Source organism: Ammodytes marinus (assembly GCF_949987685.1).
Source record: "Ammodytes marinus genome assembly, chromosome: 20".
NCBI classification, from domain to species: Eukaryota; Metazoa; Chordata; class Actinopteri; order Uranoscopiformes; family Ammodytidae; genus Ammodytes; species Ammodytes marinus.
Window position 1 is genome coordinate 19,856,025 of NC_137224.1, and position 12,500 is coordinate 19,868,524.

Here is a 12,500-nt window from a genome sequence, read left to right on the forward strand (position 1 = left end):
GGTTGAATAAAATAGAGGATGAAAAAAATAAGTCTGAATAGAATAAAAAATGACAGTGTGTGGCTCCAGTTTCACTCAATGAAAGCCAGTGGCAAACAAGTCTTCAACACCTCATATAAAGTACTGATTGATTATTGATGCTGATCAGGGATGGGGCGGGGGAGGGATGTAAGGGATGCTCTTTCTCCACTTGTGTGACTGTCTTAAAGGGATAGTTTGTTCAGTATGTTTGAAGTGTGGTTGTATGAGGGATTTGTATGCATAGTTAGTCTGCTACCTTATGTAGATGGAGATCAGTGCAGTCACTTCAAGGAGTTACGGGCGGCGGAGTTGCTGTGCAGAAGCAAAACCTAAATTAAATGCAAAATCCTTTTTTTTAGTGAATTCGAAATGAACCTGGAGATTAGTTTTTTGCCGCCTGTGTTCAGCCCCTTTGAAACTTTTATTAGTATTATTTTTTTTTTTACCAGCGTGGCATTTTTCCATGGTGCTCTTTTCTTCCCAAAGACCACCTTTACCTTAGCGGGGGCAATGACATTAATAACATTTCTAATATTATATCTTAATTCTACTCCAAGGTCACTGACTGAGGGCGGGTGTGAGAGAACCGTAAGGAAACCTTAAGACCCTCTGTGTGTGTGTGTGTGTGTGTGTGTGTGTGTGTGTGTGTGTGTGTGTGTGTGTGTGTGTGTGTGTGTGTGTGTGTGTGTGTGTGTGTGTGTGTGTGTGTGTGCGCGCGCGTGTGTGTGTGTGTGTGTGTGTGTGTGTGTGTGTGTGTGTGTGTGTGTGTGTGTGTGTGTGTGTGTGTGTGTGTGTGTGTGTGTGTGTGTGTGTGTGTGTGTGTGTGTGTGTGGAGGGGTAGGTCACGTGCTGTGTCAGCACCATGGCCAGCCACAACAATACAACCCCACTTTGCACTGGAAAGCATTTCCATTGCACTTTCTTTTTCACTGTAGCTTTGCTCATAAAACTGATGTTGGGAGGGGTCGAGTCAATAAGGTGCTGCACTGGTGTCTAAACACATCAATTCAGGTCGTAAAATCAACATTGTGTCCGGAAGATGTCATTATTCATTACTTATAATTAACCTGCCAGATGACCTGACTACTGGAGGGACTTAAAGTGCAGTAAAGGGCAGTAAAGTGTTGTTAGAAATTGGAAAGTTGATTGTTTACAAATTCATTCCAAACTACATCTGCTGAGGACGACGGTGTGATACCATCAAAAATCAAAGTTGTGGGGAGAGTTTTGGAAGCGTCTGTCCGCGAGGTCATTAACAAACTTTCAATACAAAGAAGTCAGACTCTTATCACCTTTAAAGAGGTCCCAATCAGCTAAAATGACCAACAATATCCAATAAATATCTTCACGCTACAAGTATCCAACTTAAATTGGCTCTGGAAAGGATAACCAAGGACACAAACACACACACACACACACATTTTGTACTTCTATCTTTGGATAGGACATGCATTGACATAATGCACTCCCTAGCCCCTTACCCTAACCTTAACCATCAGAACTAAATGTTTAGCCCCAACCCTCACACATACCCTAACCTAAACCTAATTCTAACCTGAACCTTAAAACCTAGTGTTAACCCTCAAACAGGCAAATGAAGAAGTGAGGACCAGACAAAAAAAATCCTCATTTTCCAAAAATGCCCTCAATCCGATGTTTTAAAACGAACTGGTCCTCACAAAGATACCTGTAAGAATACACAAACCCACACACACACACACACTCGGTCTACCACCAAACCCCTTCATTTCTCCACACAGTCCACAGGTGTTAGGGGGGAGGCAAATGAAAGTTGGCGTATCTAATCATGGCCTTGACGTCAGGGCACCACCCCTCCTGGTAGTGTGCCCGCTGACAGAGCGCAGCCATCTGGGGCCGCAGCGAGCCGGGCGACGGGGCCCCCATCCATCCGTCCCTGTGTCCCAACCTCTGGGACCGCAGCCAGCCACACAGACTTCAGATCAGCGCTCGCCAAGCTGGAGCATGTTTTTTTTAATTATTCTAGCATTTTGCGGGGTCACAAATGAGATGTGCATGATTCACTTGAGTTGAATGCTACGGGCCGTGTTTGAGCCACGCACGTCTGACTGGTCACAGATGTATCCCAACTGTTGCATGAAGGTCATCAATGATTCGTCACACAGTATATATTCACATAAATAATGTGTGTTTTTAAACCAGTTAATAACATATATTCATGATTTGTCTGTACACTACATGAACAGTGATCTCTGGTAAACGTGTCATCTTTAACACCTTGAAACATGCAGACCAAATGTGTTGATGAATTCCTCCAAAAAAAATCTCCTAACCCCCTTTTCTATTCCACATGTTCCTTTAATTCCATGGAGACACTGCTGATGGAAGGGTGAGGCAGAGACACACAACATGTAAGAGAGTTTTATTACCGTCGGGCTGGGTTAATCGTGTCTGACAGGAAAGTACGTGCACAGAACTTAGCGAGTTCACTGGGTAGTAATTGAGAGGTGCAGACCGGCTGCGATGAGAACATTTAAATGGTAATTGTCTTCCTGCTCGAACTAAAAGCGTCTCTTTTTCTCTTTCACTTTTCTCCTTTTGAGAAAACTATTTTCAGCCAAAATGGCACACAGTGTCACATGACAGCAGTAAGGGAAACTCTTGGGCTCGGTGCGTCGTTTAGTGCCTGAAAACCAAAGAAACATGGACGCCTAAAATCATTAAAAAACAAAGCCATTGTTTGAAGGTGACTGAACCCAAACTTAATTGATACACAGTAGTTCTCTATTGTCGATTCAAGGAGTTACACTGAGCTGTCTAGTGAGGTGGCCGCTCGCAAGTCATAAACATGGGAAGTCTTTTTCATCTCAAACGTCCCTCCCTCACAACACAATATACAGTACACAGTTGAAACAGAAAGTGACGTGTGCCGACAAAGTCTGACCTCTTGTCCAGAGACTACGGTCAATTTTTCCGAAAAAAAAAACGTGCTTGTGTTTGGTTCATAAAACCTATAGAAAAACATGGTCATAGTTCCATGGTGACATTGACAGCTTATTTAGTTGTTGTACTCTTTCTTTTCTGGTGTTTTTAGAGCAGACAAAGTAGTGGATATATGCTCAAAGGGTTTCTTTTTTTTTCTTATTCACTTAGTCAGCTATGGAACAGAAGGCTCTCTGTGACATTTACCCACAATACCGTTCTTCACACCGCCACCGACTGGACTCCCACTCTCACTCTAAAGCCAAAAAGACGGGAGATTGTTTTCAACAGTTTGTTTGGACGTAGGAACACCAACCCTCCCAAACAAAGAGCCAACTAAAAATGGCCGACCGCTGTTCCTTACCAGCACGCGCTATGTGAATGTATCGGCTCAGAAGGCGGACAGAGACGCAAGTGCTTCGTCAGCACAACAAGGATAAACCTGCACCCACCTAGCTATACACAGCGGGTGTGTTTATGGGCTCCACTACGTGTGTGTGTGTGTGTGTGTGTGTGTGTGTGTGTGTGTGTGTGTGTGTGTGTGTGTGTGTGTGTGTGTGTGTGTGTGTGTGTGTGTGTGTGTGTGTGTGTGTGCAAAGGAAAAAGACTAGGGTTGCGTTCCGAATCGCATACTCTTTCTTTTTTCTATTCTACATACTACATCCGACGATAAAAAGAATCTAGTTAGGATGCAGTAGGCATACTATTAGGACATACTTTACTCTCTTATTTCATCATAACATTGCGCCTTGATCTTGCCACTTGCTTTTATATCCGTCGCATCCCCGTTTGTTTTCATATGGAGGCTTCGTCGATGTTACTTCACTTCACGTGCACACTGGATTGTGGGTCAGAATCGCCCAAATAGGATGCACTTTTCAACACTAACAATCTTGGCCGCATGAAGTAGGACATCCGGGTACTTCTAACCATCCTAAATCTGGCCATAAGAATCGGGACATCCTAAATCTTTTTTCTACGTACTATATAGTAGAAAGTAGGGGAGAACGGGGTAATTTGTCACATGGGTTGGATGTCACATTCGTTATATCTCGCCACCAGAGCGCGCTAGCTCTGAAATGTTGATATAAAAAAGGTCCAGAATTGGGATCAGAGGTCACATACATAGACTTCCTTGGAGGAAGACAGCTGCATTTCAGGTGAGAGGATGTTTTGTGTTTTTCATGTCAAATTCAAAATATTTTGCTTCTCAGTATTTTTCTTCTAGGCTTTTACACAATGGGTTTATAACAAAACACTTGTTACCCTCAGAAAGTGTGAAGGGTAAGCTATAGTTTAGATTGTTGTTAGCAAGCTAATTAGTTGTCAGATGGTTGTTGGCCTTGATGCTAGCAAGAAATTCAGGTTGGGGTTGGTCGTCAAATTTTTTGGGGGGTTGGTTGTCACATGTTAACTCAAGGCTACAGCCAGAAAAGGAACCCAATAACGAAAGAAATTGTCAAGCTGTATCCTCACTGACACCCCAGAGAAGGAAAGAATAGAGCAGGAAAAGGCAGCTAGCAAGCAAAAGAAAAAAGGGCAACAAAATCAAAACAACCCAGTGCATCCCAAACTAGACCAGCTGCCAAGGCTACAGTAAGTTATGTAGGCCTATTTGTCAACTTGACAATGCAATTAAACTTTCAAATTTGGTTCTGCCTCATTGCCTTCTTTTTAAGATTTTTCCCATTAAGATAACATTGTGACAAACAACCCCATAGTGTGTGACAACCGACCCCTTGATGGGGTTGGTTGTCACAATGTGTCAGAGTGTCTTTGATGGTAAATTACTTCTTCATTACAATAAGTTGGAAAAAAAGAGAGACACACATTTCAAGCCAACACCTTAAGCTTCAATTTAATGTAGGAATGGCTATTGACAGATGTTTTGGTGATGAGCAATTCTCACTAGAGTAAAAAGTGTGCCTACTTACCCCGTTCTCCCCTATGCGATTCGGAACGCAACCTAGGTGTGTGGAAGTGCTCAGGAAAATAGAATGGAATTGAACTGCTACTCCGTCCATTGACAGACATTGATTATAATTGCTCCATATTTGGGGGCAGAGCTCTTTTACTAATATTTTCAAAACCTTCAACAAAACTTTGGAGTGCATCATAAAGCAGAAATATATTGTCTCTGTAATACTAAGGTGGTGCCAGCAGCTTTACATCATTTATCTAATGTGTTAACTTGAGATGGTCTCCTGCTGTTACCGTGATCACAACGCCACGCTTCTAGATGTTAAAGTTAGCTCGGTTGGTAGGAAGGCCTCCTACTCAAGAGCTATTGGAGTCATGTTAAAGGCTGTCAGTGTGTTCACACTTCGCAGTATTTACATTGATGTAAATAAAGGAAGCCTTTTAGAAGCGTTTTTTTTTTTTCTCCTTTGTGGCTGCTAGTGCTCCTCGTGTTCCATTGTTTTGAGCTTGAAGGCGGAAACCATTACTTAAACACTGTGTTTCACTCTCACAGATAAAATCCACTGTGGCTTCCATTGGACAAAGAAAATCAACTACATATTTGCATTTGAAGAAAAAAAAACAGTCAGGCTACTGTCTATTGGAACATGTCTTATTAGACATGGTGTATTTCATGGCCTTATTACAAGTGAATGATGACATCATTCCAAAATATGTGATTATAATTAAACTATCTTAGCCTAGAAAAACTTGGCAAAGGGCATTTCCTCTGATTTAAGCCACAGTAGCAGCCAGGGATGTCCATATTGGTGTGTGTGTGTGTGTGTGTGTTGCACGTTTGATAGCTGGTCCAGCACTTTGGTCAACAATAAAATAGACTATACAACGCAAAATGAAGTAACTATTGGATGGACTTTCATTAAATTCACATTACTTCAATGTTGTCTTGTGTCAATATTTTACTCGGGGTTATAACACATGGTTGTGGGAGAGGGTGGAGTTCTAGCTTTTGGTACATAATGTGGAATGAAGTGGATATATCCTATGTAGCCTTGTTTTAGTGAAGTACTGTGGACAGAGCAATTTCAATATGGCTTAAACTCTGCCATAATTCATCTGAAGTCTGGATATTTCACATCTCCGTTTTAATAGTGCGAGTACAGTGATAACTGTATTTTACATGTCGTTGATACATAGTATGGCTAGTGTGAGGTGACTGTTGTAAAGTCAAATATAGAGTAGAATAGCGTAGTTTTACATTCGAAGGGAGGGCAATGGGTTTTTTATATATAACCTAAAGGAATTATTAAATATTGCAAAAATGTTAAGGTGGACTTCATAAAATAAGGATTTAAGGTCAACTTGTTTTTTGTTTCCAATTTCAATCAGATTTTTAGGAAGTTTAGGTCTTGGAAATGTAAAGGCTACAAGATGACCATAGGATTGCACGGCGGACAGTGTTCTCTTTACATAACAGGCCCCTTTTGGGAGCTGCAAAGGTTATGTCCATATTGAACATGCTGGTTAAAAGCACAACCTGCCTTTGACTTATACCGCCTCACTTGTTCAGCTGAGATCATATATGAATAGACCTTTAGTCCCTGAAGAAGGGTTGCATCATGTGCCAGAAACCACATGTTATTGCCGTACAACATATTATTCATGCAACAAGCTTCCACGGCAGAGTTAGGAATATATTTCACATTCACATCATGGTATTGTTGGAACATGCCCGCTGAGTTTGAAAAAGTTTTAGAACTCCTGTGGGCAAGCACTAACCAACTTAAAGTTTAGTTTTTTAGCCGGCAGAGCAATTTGTAGTGTGGCGTACAGCAGCCATTTCCCACTGTCATCACACCACTCTCCCTGCTAAGATGCTTCTCAGAGAAACCCCCCAAGGAGCGCTGGAGTGTAACAGCTGAATAGAAGTGAACACGGCTCTAAACCACCTGCTATCCCAGTGACAGGAGACAGCACTCACACAAACACACACCAATTATTCCACTAGTGCAGGTACACACACATACACACATAGATGAACACACTTGCAAAAGTTATATAATAAACAAACACACACTCCGAGAAACACTCTCAAGGACTCACATTCACAAGTGTGAGGGCTACACAAATAGGGTATATTTTTTTCTCTATGCTCCAGTAAACACATACACACAGTATATATAGGAAGGTGCCTTACTTGCCTGTCAGTCAACATTGCCTCTCACAAGTCTCGGCTCGCTGTAGCGCGAGACGGCCCATCTGCATGCCATTACTGTTGGTTTGGACACTAATGGAAGCATTTCACCAAGCAATAAACTGTGCGGGAACATTAGCAGCCGAGATGCAGGCTAACAACACAGTAAACTGACGGGCGCAGAGAGAGAGAGAGAGAGAGAGAGAGAGAGAGAGTCCCCCCAAGGCCAGAGGCAGTGTGTGAGACGAGGCAACAATCATTCTAAATATTAATATACTTTAGTTTCTAGCAGGGGAGGATGAAAAGATGAAGGCGAAAAAGCTTAGGGGTTAATGTGTATATGAACCTTGCTCAATCATGGCCAACCACTCAACAGTAACTTGTGGAAAAACATGAGGGCAACACATTTAATTTTTTTCATTTTCCTTTATTTATTCTCGAAAGATCAATTGAGGGTTACCCTCTTTTACAATGACGTCGAGACAAATTACAGATACACAATATACAATGAGAATACACAACAAGCTTACAAAGAGACAACAACAATTAAAACATTCAGATCAATTGAATAAAGCAGAACAATAGCCTAATTAAAACAGTTACAAGTGGAGTGGGGCTGATTCAAAATAATAACTTTAAATTGGTTAACAGTTACGAGTGTATTTATTTTAATTTGATGTTGTAGGCTGGATAAACAAGACATATAGGCCTACCGTACGTCTGCACTCCTGCGCCCTTTTCAATAATATATTACAGAATGCCAAGCACATATGTTACTCTTACAACCACAGGCCTTGCAGCAATGTTAAATTTAATATGGTTCCAGTTGCTATTTAGTGAGAGATTTTGAAGTTTTTCTCAGCCTTGTGTCTAAAATGCCTGACTTTTGCTAGTCCATCAATCACACTGTGTTTCGTTGTAACTCAACACAAGGGAACAGTTAAATTGAATATATACATGTATAAATGGATGCCAATAAGTTTGTTGAGTTATAGACTACAACTTGCCTGGGGGAAGATGGTGGAAATGTTTGAGTGAAGTGGAAGGCTTTTTACTTTTGCAAAATAATTGAATCACACTTTGTACAAGTTTGATTGTGTCTATCATACCACTTATTAATGCACATGCATGACGATGGTCTTCACAAGGATGCAAGAACACACAAGTCCTCACAAAGACACAAGTACAAGAACACACAAACACTCACATGTGCGCATGTGGTTGATTACATGTAAAATGATGCCTCCAGATTTCCCCTGATGTGCTTATGACCATGACTGCATGCCTCTAACATGTTGACGCTCAAATTTAATCTGTCCTTGTAATTAACCAAGCCTCGCCACCACAAGCAAAAATAGAGGCAGCGCGATTCAAACAGGAAAATCCAATCAAACATGCTACTTATGACGGTGAGCACTCGCTGATGAGGTGTTGGCCCCACACATAGGATATAATACTTTAACAATTACCCTCTCGCGTACTGTCAAACACACACACACACACACACACACACACACGTACACACACGTCAAACACATATACCAACACAGGCTTTTTTTTCACACACAAACAAATCAGCTGTCCAAATAAAACACACACACATACACTAGCACAACAATGCTAATTAATCCAGATTTATTTTCCCACGCAGGATATTCTTGTCTTTCATCCCCTTTCTCAATTAGATTGAACTTCTTACTGTTATGTTAGTGTTTGGATTAGGAGGAATTATGGAGAAATGCTAATGTTTGAAATCCTCCCTTTGCCTTTGACTTAGTGTGTCAGGCTCTTGACAGCTATCTGGCTCTTTTATTAAGGAGAAAAGTGTGTGTACTTCGTTGTGTGTGTACTCATATCTGAAGCAGTGTCGATGCTGCACATACTGTACATGTTCGCTAAACCTTCCATACTCGCTAGCTGCACCACCACTGACTCTTTATGCAACATGGCGTCATCCAGACCTTTTGATGTTGTCTATGTGTGAACCTTAACCCTCTCTCTCTCTCAGCTCATTTGATGTACTGACAGCCAAGCGCTAACTTTGAGTCTTGGTAATCACATGATGAAACACTCCCATCCCATATACTGACATCTTCTCTTCCCTAGCTAGTTAGCCTAGCTGACCTGAATTCAAATAAGCCATACTGTATATAGGCTACTGCAGCTCTATACACATGTGTGTTAATGAGTAAACCTGTTGGACTATACCGAGGTGGTCATAGATGAAAGATGAAATAAGGTATAACATCTGCTAATTACATTTCAGCTCATTGTTGCTCACGTGGAAGTTCCTTGTAGTTGACTCCCATTGCTCTTACTGGTGATTCTTATATAGAGCAGATCAAAATAACTAGAGACTACGCACAGATGTCATCAAAGGAAGAAAGGTCTGTTCAGATCTGTGTTTATGTAGAACATGATTTGTTCAGGTGCATTTGTAATGGTCACCTGTGCTTCTCAAGACCTTACATGTTACAAGTCACGTATGCCCCACATCTGTAGCAATTCAATTAAAAAGTAGAGTGAGGGAGAACATTGATCAAGCACACTCTCTCTGTGTCTCAAAGGTCTAATTAGGCATAGTGAGAACCCTCCTTGTGGGTGTGCCATGAGACAGTCATTTCAAGGATGATTCTACTTTGTTTCAATATATACTATATCTTAAAGTTCATTAAAGCAACAACATTCTAAAAAGTGTGTCTGCGTGTGTGTGTGTGTGTGTGTGTGTGTGTGTGCGTGTGTGTGTGTGTGTGTGTGTGTGTCTGTGTGTGTGTGTGTGTGTGTGTGTGTGTGTGTGTGTGTGTGTGTGTGTGTGTGTGTCTGTGAGTGTGTGTGATGTTACAGTTTGTTTCAGGCCTCAGCTTGTAGTCGCCATATCAAAGTACAAAGCTCCCAAGACCAAGGTTAAAAGTTCAACCCAAGTTCCTCGCCCACCACTGGAGGTTAGCCTATCCAGGACATATACTGTAGGTATCAAATCCACCTTTAAGCCATACCTTGATCTCAGCTCCTCTCCTTTGATACTCTCTTGTTCTCCCAGGCCTCGGTCTGTGGTTTCAGGAAGTTATGGATTGGAGGTGTCTGTTGGTCGATAACTGGCCTGGGATCTGTCAGGATTTAGGGTTCACTGGTTTATTGACAGGAGGGTAAAAATGTTTGTCGGAAAACATCAAACTGAAAAAGTCAGTCTTGCCAACCAAAAAAAAAAATTAAAGAGTTGCCATGGTCTGTGCTGGGGAAATGTAAAAAGAAATACAAATAATAATAATAATAATCCATGATAAGAGTTGCAGCCCTGCCACCATCGCTCATGAGAGGGACTGAGTGTGTTGTGCTAATTGCTCCTGAAAAACTCTGCGTGAGAGTCCCACTGCACTGTGGGTATTTCTCTATTCCTGTTCACAAACACATTACCCCCACCGTCGCTCTTTATCCTTTTTTTGTTCATTTTCGAATCAATCACACACACACACACGCACACACACACACACACACAAACACACACAAACTTTGCAGCCGGCCCCTCTCATGCATCACTGACATCCACTCCATCCCGCAACGTGTCTCCCCCTATCACCTACTATACTATCCTCCAGCCCGCCAGCCGCTCTCTGAATTATTCCTCTAATATGCCCATTTGACAAATCCCGCCATTGTGCTGCTTTGCCAAACATCACAGGCAGAAAAAAATGTTGTTTATCAGTCTCTCACTCCTTCACTTTCTATTATTGTCTTTTCCCCCACTCCCTCTCCCCCTCTTTCTCATCTTTATTCTCACAAACACCGCATTCCCCTCCACTTTATTGGCACCCGCTGTCACAGTGATTTGCCAAAGTGGATGCGACAGGAAAAGCGAGCGTTGTTCATGCCCCTCATAAAAGCCACACATTTGCCTTCAATGGATGGTTTTCATCTCGTTTTTCGGCTTCTCTTTGCGCATTGTGTCTGAGAGAGTGCTTTTTTTCTGTTCTTCCCCACAATAATGTCCATTCTCTTGTTTTGTCACTTGGATAATATTATGCAAATTGCAGCCATGGAAAAAAAAAGAAAACGTATGGCTTCTTTGCTTTTGGTAATGAGCCTTCCCGCTATTACATAAACAACAAAATGACTTGTGTTTGTGTGTGTGTGTGTGTGTGTGTGTCATTACGTTTGAGCTTGATTGGTGCTGCTTGACCCAGCGCCGAGTGCCAAAATGCCTCCTCTTACTCATCTATATTTCAGTGCAATAATCTCAATTTGTGAACATGTGCGGCGGTGCCAATTTTTTCCGAGCATCATAATCTTTACTCACATCCCTCAAGGGTGCTGGAGTAACAGGGGGCAAGAAGACAGACTGACATGGGGAGCCTGCAGCAGCCATCTTCAGTGCAACCTTGAGTCAATTTATTTCCACCGAAAAACTCAACTCCGCTTGCACAGTTTTTTTTTTCTAAATTCGTGACTGCTCCTAGCAGTAAAAAGGCTTTCAGAGAGTCAGACGTTTTACAATTTGACCCTGAGTTGGTTATTTCAACCAGCAGTCTGAGAGGTTTTGCCACCTTTTATGAACAAACTGGAACACATCTGATAAAGTCCATGCAAGATCTGAATGGAGACCATTTGTTTAACATTGCTTACAGTGTATGAAACCTTTAAAAAAGCCGTCACCAAAGAAGAAAAATATATTTAAACACAGTTTTTTCATATTACAGTCACTCTCAGCAAGAATTAAAATAATATTTCAAAAGCGTATCAGGGAATTTCCTAAAATGGCAAGCCCGTCCTTTAGTTTAATGTGTGTACGTGTGTGTGTGTGTGTGTGTGTGTGTGTGTGTGTGTGTGTGTGTGTGTGTGTGTGTCAACCTCCAGGGGCATAATGTTTGGCCCTTAGAGCCTACAGTTGGCTCTCAAGCTTAGCCCTCCATTTGAAAGCAAACCCTGCTGCTCCTCTCTCTCTCTCTCTCTCTCTCCCTCTTTCTCTCTCTTCCTAATGAGGGCTGGAGGGATGAATCAGGCCATCAGCTGTTTTCTCTCTATCTGTCCCTCCCACACCCACCACACGTCAGGCAGGCAGGCAGTGTTAAATACTTTGTCTTTTTTTATCCTCCGGGCCCTGCCATCCACTTCAAGCTGTGCTCCTCTCATGATTCGGGGGCTGCCAAACGTCCCCCTTTTATTTTGACTCATCTTGCTTGGCGCAAAAAAGGGAAAAAGCAGAAGAACAGCTTTGGTCCGCAATCCTTCACACATGCCAGCCGAGGAGACGCTCTCCCTCCCATGGCAACATGCCGGCCGGCTCCACATTGATGCATCATCTGATTCAATTTCATGTACCATAAAACCCCAATGATAGCACAATCAATTATGCTGCTTTTATTGTGTTTTTCTTTTTCTTCTTCTTCTTCTTTCTCTTGCTTGTACT